Genomic DNA, 8106 nt, shown 5'->3' on the forward strand with positions numbered 1-8106 from the left:
CTATCATGAAAAGGCTTTTGAACTACTTGCAATACATACTCGAGGGTTCATGGCATTTCTATATAATTCAAAGATAAATGAAAGATACGCTTGACACAAAACATATCAAATGACTCAGGATAATTGCATCAATATATATATATGAACTGTTTATAGTAAATACGAAGGTCAAGTTGAATAACTTGCCTTGAGAAAGGCTGGTCTGGTCTGACTGGTAGGAGCAACTGGAGCTTCACTCGACCTTTATGGAAAGTTTTCCCTCGTCTCGAGATCCTACATAATAATAATAATCCTCATTATAATATATTCTTACCATCTTAACCTATTTACAACTTGATATTAAACACGGATGGCACTTAGGCCTATACGCACTTAATTTTATATTCACTTTTAAATTACAAGAGTACACACATAGCCACATATTCACATATCATATATTAACACCAAATAATACCATATATACCATAATGCAACACTAGGCTTGGATGATCTCGACTCACATCTTAAGTCACTTGGTTGCTAAACTAGACAAGGTCTTCTAATTTTGGGCTTCCTAACTCGATGTGCCTTTCCTAAATTATCCAAAACCTATTGACCCTCACTTGTGCCTTTAGCTCTACTGACATTATACCATCTTACAACTATGGTGGTCGACCTAATACTCACTTCTAAGTGTTCTAAAACTATGTGATAAGTGAAAGCGCTCACTGGTGCAAATTTCAGAATGACAACTATAGTTTCTTGAGTGCATTAGGCACTCTTAAACTACAAGTTTTCCTTCAAAACTTTTACATAAGACTCTCCTGACCTAAGGGCATCTCACAAACTTGATGTGGCTCAAGTTCCTGGCTTGGGCCTTCTTGGGCCTAAGCTAAAAGTCCAAGGTTCCCCTGTTTTTCTGGGCAGAAAACGCCCTGACTTGAATTAACTTGTGACACATGGTTCTAACTCATATCCTATGAACTATGGTTGGAAACACTTCTCAGACACTCCCTCTAACTAAGGCCCAATAGGGCCAAATGAGGGCCTACCCATGACATGGTCAAATCTTCCTATTTCTAAGTTGCAACAAAACTGTCCCCTGCTGGACAGATTTTGTTATTCTACTTGTGCACCTAACCAAAAGACATGCAAACCTCCAACCAACTCCTAAAACAAATATACTCCCAATACTAACTGCTGGTGGCTTGGGCCTCAAATTGCACATAAATGACATGGTCAAAACTCACTCTAAACCTCAGGGTACTAAACTGATTTTCTGCAGAAACTATAACTCTCATTTCTCCAAGGTTTTGACTTGACAAACTGAACTACCAACATCCCAATACTTAAACCAAGACTTATACATGGTAATCTACTGAACTAACTCCCTTATTCTCAAAATAACCTTGGGTGAGATCATCCTTACCTAAGGTACAATTATGGCAAAACAAAAGAGATCACATTTCTCAACTCACCAATCATTAAGTTTTTGATACCACAAGATATGCATATTATAAAAGATAACCACGAATTATTACCATGCAACAAGAAGCATAAATCAATATTAACACATTATTCCTACTGAAATTATGGCTCACTAACAAAATCTTTCCAAATGATCAAAATCTTACAACATTCTAAGAGAAATCCACATGCATGCATGTCCTCGGGTTTTGCAAACCAAAACAACACATTTTCTACATATATTCTACCATAAAATTGACATACAAGCCTAGCATGAGCTATACCTAGATGATCACTTAGCATTCAAGGAGTTTTATCAAATTTTCACCACAAAAATTCAAGTCATTATCACATAAACATGCAAAATTTGAGCAAAACAACAAGAATGATCTCTAGGACCATTCATTCGGCTCCCATATGGTCATGGCCGAATGAAATGGATGGGAATGGCCATTGAATCATCAAGAGTTTCCCTCTCAAGACTTGGCACTTCTCCATTCCTTTTAGTCCTCTCAAAAACAACCCTAAACTCACAAGAATCAAGGTTGTACTTTGAGTTTCAACTAGAACCTTAACATGCAACTTCAAAACTTAAACCTTCTATTCAAAACTCTTTGAAATCTGAATGATCATGGTATGGTAAATAAAATTTACTTGTATAAAGAGTAGAAGCTTGGTGGAGGAATGAAGAAAAATGGGGAGGGGTGGTTCTCGGCTAAACCCGAGAGTGAGAGAGGGAGGGCCGAGAGTGAGGGAGGAGGAGGGAGAGAAGAATGAGTGTGGTGTGGGTGATGAGTGAAAATGATCATGTCTTTGCTTGTTTTATGGTTTTTGTATTGGCAAAAGTGGCTGGAATTAGGAATTGACATGATTAGCCTTCCACTTGAACTTGGTTCAATTTGCATGCAAGGGTAAAGAAGGAAATTGGCTAGAAAAATAAGAGTTAGTGGGGTTGGAATTGTCCTCTTTGTCCTTGAAAAGAATGAGAGGGTGGTTTGCATGCAAGGGCTTTCTTGTAATTTTCTAAATATGACAATTAAAATTTATAATGATTTATTTTTATAAAATAAAATACAAGTTCAAAAATTATAAAATTTATACCATAAAATAACTTGGATTTTTAGAGACTTTATAAAATCATTTTCAAAATTTGTGAATAAAATACCTTTTAAAAGAAATTTTTTTCAAGGGTTAGAATATTCCTTATAAATCAAAAATAAAGAAATTAAATAAACTCTTGCTTTGAAAAATCATATACTACATAAAGCAAATTTATAATGCAGAAATTTGCGCTCACACAAACGTACAATCATTGAATATATTTTCATTCGGCTTTAATATTATACCGAATCCACAAATAATATTACACGAAGATACCGGTCGTAACAAGCACCGACATTAGCATATCCACCATACATTTCCTTGGCAAAACTAAATGACTTACTAACACCAATATTCACCATTACACCATTATAACAAATATTTCTCAAACTAGTATTCATCTCATGACTGGATCGTAAAAAATGAATACCTTTTTCACATGTCAAAGGATGTTTATGATGCCCAACAAAGCAGTACACAAAATATTTATTCGGAACCATATAATTCAAAATCATCTTTGCTTTACATCCACACCTACGAGTAACAGAACGCTTATTCTTCAAAAAAATTGGATCATCCTTAGGATTATTGAACCCTTCACAGCTACAAACGTAATGTTCCAACAGAACAGTACCGCCATCATCTCTTTTTCAGTTATTTTGCGAACACTAAAACCACCCGAACGAGCATAAGCCTTATGAAACCAGTAACCTTGATCTACACTCTCAAAAATATAATTAGTATAAGGCACGCCATTCTCAACAAATCAACTAAGTATATAATACCTATTACCACCGGGAAATATTATATAATTTCTCGCACTACTTTCGCTTTCTGTTGAAGAAAGATCAGTAACAACACCAATACCAACATCACTGCCACTCCTAGAAGACTCACCGCAAAACGAATCTAAAAAAATATAAAACAATCACTGAATACATATAACACAATAACTGACAAATTGTATAATCACTGCAATTATTATAATGTAATTATAAAAAATCATTGATACATTATTATAATGTATTACGAATACGATTACAACAAACTAACAAATTTCTTTTTTTCTCTACAAATCTGTTATTCTTTGGATCTCGCTAACTGATTTTATCATTCTCTACTTGCTTATAAGCTAATATCTACTATTGTAGTCTCTATTTCTATGTATATCAGACACAAATAATCACTAATACATGATTAACTAATACAAAAATATATAACACACAAACAATCACTAATAGACGAGCATATAATCATATAATCACTAATATATGAGAATATGATTCAGATAAACAAATCACAACTAACATTAATCACATAAAAAATTAAAATATTAAGCTAAAACTATTCGTTATACAACTTAAGATCACAAAAAGCCTAAACAAATCAAAAAACAAGCTTTTCAACATATCAAAACATAAAAAATAAGATAATTTACCTTAATTAACTCTAATTTTATCCAAATAAGCTATAATCATCTTCAAACATCCAATCGAGAAGCCGAGTATCTCTTTACAAATCAACAATCACTAAATCTGTGTTTTTGAACAAAGTTTCTGAAACTAATTTTTTTTCGAAGCTAATTAACTACATCAACAATCAACTAATTTTTTTCTGAAACTAGATAAATAAAGTTTAATGGATTAAAACTAAAAAACTAGATAGATTTAGAGAAAATACGGAAGAATAAGAGAGAGTAGAACAAGAGTGAGATACAGATGAGGAAGAGAGAGAAAGTAAAAAGCAGTTATGAATTTCAGTCCACCAAAATCTATGTCTTTTATATTTTTTTAATTAAATTAAATAAATGATTGATGTTATGGATTAAAAACTAAGGTATATTAATTGTTGTACTTACTACTAGGGTTTGTGAGCTTCGAGGCTCGATTTGACTGTTCTTCTGTCTCGTGACTCGATCTGTCTTAACAAGATGCCTACGTACCTTGCTGATTGCCAAGGATCAAGTCAAAAAATATAGTTCTGATTGGTGGGGGTGAGACCCCTTAGACACTGAAAGTCCTGGAATTGGACTGGATCTAGGAGACTTGGTGGGCAAGTCTCAGAATTATAGTGGACATTGGAGTCCTAAGAGGTAGGAAACTGATTCCTTATCCCATGAGGTCCCTTGGAGGCCAATCTACAAGGATTTATATTCCCACCAGGACTCATCTTAACAGCTGACTTTTCCTTTATTAATTAATTACGAAATTAATTAATATTCAGAGTTTTGGGCCCTTTTTAATGGGCCTAGTTGTCAGCCCAATTCTGATATAATGAATGCGATATTAATTACGCAATCAGAGTTTATTTTATTCCCTATCATTTGCCCCCCAACTTCTCGGAAACTGTAAAAAGATTTCGCAGAAGTTAAGTTCATTTGTTCCCTTATAGGGTATCATTTTTTGCGTAAAGTATGGAGCGACCTACACATTTACAACGATTTGCCTTTATTCCTATTATTTAGGAGTTATCAGTAATTTTCCATTAATTTCTGGGAATTTTCTTTAATTTCCAGGAATTTTCCCTTAATTTCTAGGATTTTTCCTTAATTTTCAGAATTTATTCCTTAATTTCTAAAATTTATTTCTAATTTTAATAGGAATTTTTCCTTAATTCCGGGATTTGTTCCTTAATTTTCAGAATTTATTCCTTAATTTCTGGAATTTATTCCTAATTTTATGGAATTTTCCCTTCATTCCGGGATTTTTTTCCTTAATTTTCAGAATTTATTCCTTAATTTCTGGAATTTTTAAGGTATTTCCATTTTCCAGAAAATAATTATAATTTTCCAAGAAACATAATCCTTTTTCAGAAAACATTTTTTTAAAATAAAACCTGGTCGAAATAAGCCTCAATGTGCCCTGGTCGAAGGCTTGTCGAGCAGGATTTTGTCGAGGAGAATCCTGACCGAATTTGGTCAGGATCTTTGTTTTTTGACCGAATTATCTCCTTTATTTTATCCTGGTCGAAGTTATTTTCGAGCAGAAGAATTCGACTAGGTTTCCTGGTCGAATTTCGATCAGGTTTCCCTCTTTTTTTGACCCTGATTCTGACCAAATTACCTGTCCACTTTACCTTGGTCGAAGTCATTTTCGAGCAGAAGTATTCGATCAGGAACCTGGGCTATTTTTTGGTCGACAACCCTCTTTTTCTTTTGGGTTAGGATTTCTTGTTTTTGGATCAGCCCATAATTTCTGACCGAAAGAAATTTAAAATTCGTGGTCAAAATTTGGGTCAGGAATAAATAGTTTATCCTTTTGGGCCCTGATCTTTTTGGGCTTTTACTCTTTTGAACCCTTTGCTGGGCTTTCTTTACATCTTCTGACCGAATTACCTGTCCATTTTACCTGGTCGAAGTCATTTTCGAGCAGAAGTATTCGATCAGGAACCTGGGCTATTTTTTGGTCGACAACCCTCTTTTTCTTTTGGGTCAGGATTTCTTATTTTTGGATCAGCCCATAATTTCTGACCGAAAGAAATTTAAAATTCCTGGTCGAAATTTGGGTCAGGAATAAATAGTTTATCCTTTTGGACCCTAATCTTTTTGGGCTTTTACTCTTTTGAACCCTTTGCTGGGCTTTCTATACATCTTCTGACTTGGGCCCATATACTGGGCTTAAACCACTATTGGGCCTTAATTCTGGTTTTTCTAACCAATTGGGCTTCCTTCTTTTTTCATTTTCTTTAAAAGACCTTGGGTTTGGGCCCTGAGCTAGGTTTGTTGCATTCTTCAGGCCTAAAGATTCGGGTTTAATATATTTTCTGACTTGGGCCCTTATATGGGCTTTCATACTCCTAGGCCTAGTAAGATTTGGGTTGGGCTTTTATTTCAAACCCAAATTCCAGAATACTCTGGAATTTCTGAAGTTTTCTCTAGACTCTTCCAGAATTTATCAAATACTATATATTTTTCTGGATTCTTCCAGAATTTACTATTTATTTTTCTAGATTCTTCCAGAATATTCTATTTTTGGGCCCAAATGGGCTTTTTAGGCCCATTTTGATGGTTTTGGAGGCTATAAAAGAGTGAGGTGGTGGTGTGATTTCACTCACACTTCACTTCTCACTCTCCTTCATTTCTCTAATCCTCCTCTCCTCTTATCCACTCTCAACACTCCTCTTCCCTTAGTAATTTTCCGGTAACCTTTCTAGCCTTTTCCGGCCTCCCTCCCCTTTCAAGGTTTCAAGCTTCCTTATATCTCCATCAATGGCAGACAAGAATACCGAGATAGCGGCTAAGATTGCCTCTGCCTCGAAACGAGGTAACGATATCGAAATCCGCTCTTCTTACATGTGATTACTAGATATGATTAACAGTAGAGGGGATGAGTACCCCTCAAACGCACATTTTGTTTCATTTGACTATTGCAACACATGGCATAATATAGATTTTGATAAAATAAACAAACTTTATAACGTTCGTCCTGCCCTTAGGCTAGTTCCTGTTAGTGGTGGTGATCGTACTTGCCACTGGAAACCAGATACTCTTTTTATTTACACAGATGCCCTTAATGCTAGGCTTAGGTTTCCTTTCCATGACTTTATCCCCCACTTGCTAGCAGACTTACAAATCAACCCCTGCCAGCTTCCTTCAAATGCTTGGAGGAACATTTTATGCTTCATGGTCTTCTGTCTTATGGGAGGTTTTCCTTTGTTAGTAGCAGTTTTTAGGAAAATCTTCCAGTGTTATAATAGTTCTCAAAGTTTTTATGGTTAGGTCTACATTAAACAAAGGCCCAAGTGTAAACACATTTTAATAGTGCTTCCATTCCCGACAATAATCAATATTGGAGAAGTAGTTTTGTCGGGTTAAGGTGGGAGAATGGGGACTGGGGCACCCTCTTCAGATCTTCCTTCGGGAAGGTTAGCGATGGTAGCCTCAAATCCATTCACCTAACCCCCGAGGAGACTACGATTTATAATGAGCACATTCAGGATGATGGTGCCACTCCTAGCTGGACTCTTTTAGAGGAGTTTTCCCTCATCCAAGTGGGGCTATCCTCAATTTCTCCTCAAGGTATTTTTCTTCCCTTCTTGTTTTTACTTTCTTCCATGCATTATTGACACCACTTATTTTTGTTTTTCTCTGATTTTTGCAGCTGCTACGGAAATTAATGAGGATAACGTGTCTGTTGTTGAGGAAACCGCGAGGATGAAGAAGGCTCGACTTGCGGGACTGGACACCCGGGGAAAGGCTATGGAGCCAAGATTCTTAAGGAAGCACAAGGAGCCTATGGTGGAGGCTTCTTCTGAGGGAACTGAAGCCCCAAATGCTCCTATCTCTGCTATTGCTCATGTCTCTGCTGCCACTGATGCTTTCCAGCCTCTTTGGGGATTTCGCCGAGGGGATACTGTGGTTGGATCTACAAAGCATGCCTAGGATTGGTCTTACCACGGTGTAACCCCAAAAGACTTCACTGATGTTATGGCTGCCCCAGACTTGGAGAGGATAAAGCTCATGGTGCTCGGTCCTTGGCCTCGGTACGAACCTTTCTTAAAATTTTACTCTCTTTTTACTTGTAACATTCACTTGCCTTATATCTTTGTTTATTATTTGTT

This window comes from Apium graveolens, chromosome 4 (assembly GCF_009905375.1).
Source record: "Apium graveolens cultivar Ventura chromosome 4, ASM990537v1, whole genome shotgun sequence".
NCBI classification, from domain to species: domain Eukaryota; kingdom Viridiplantae; phylum Streptophyta; class Magnoliopsida; order Apiales; family Apiaceae; genus Apium; species Apium graveolens.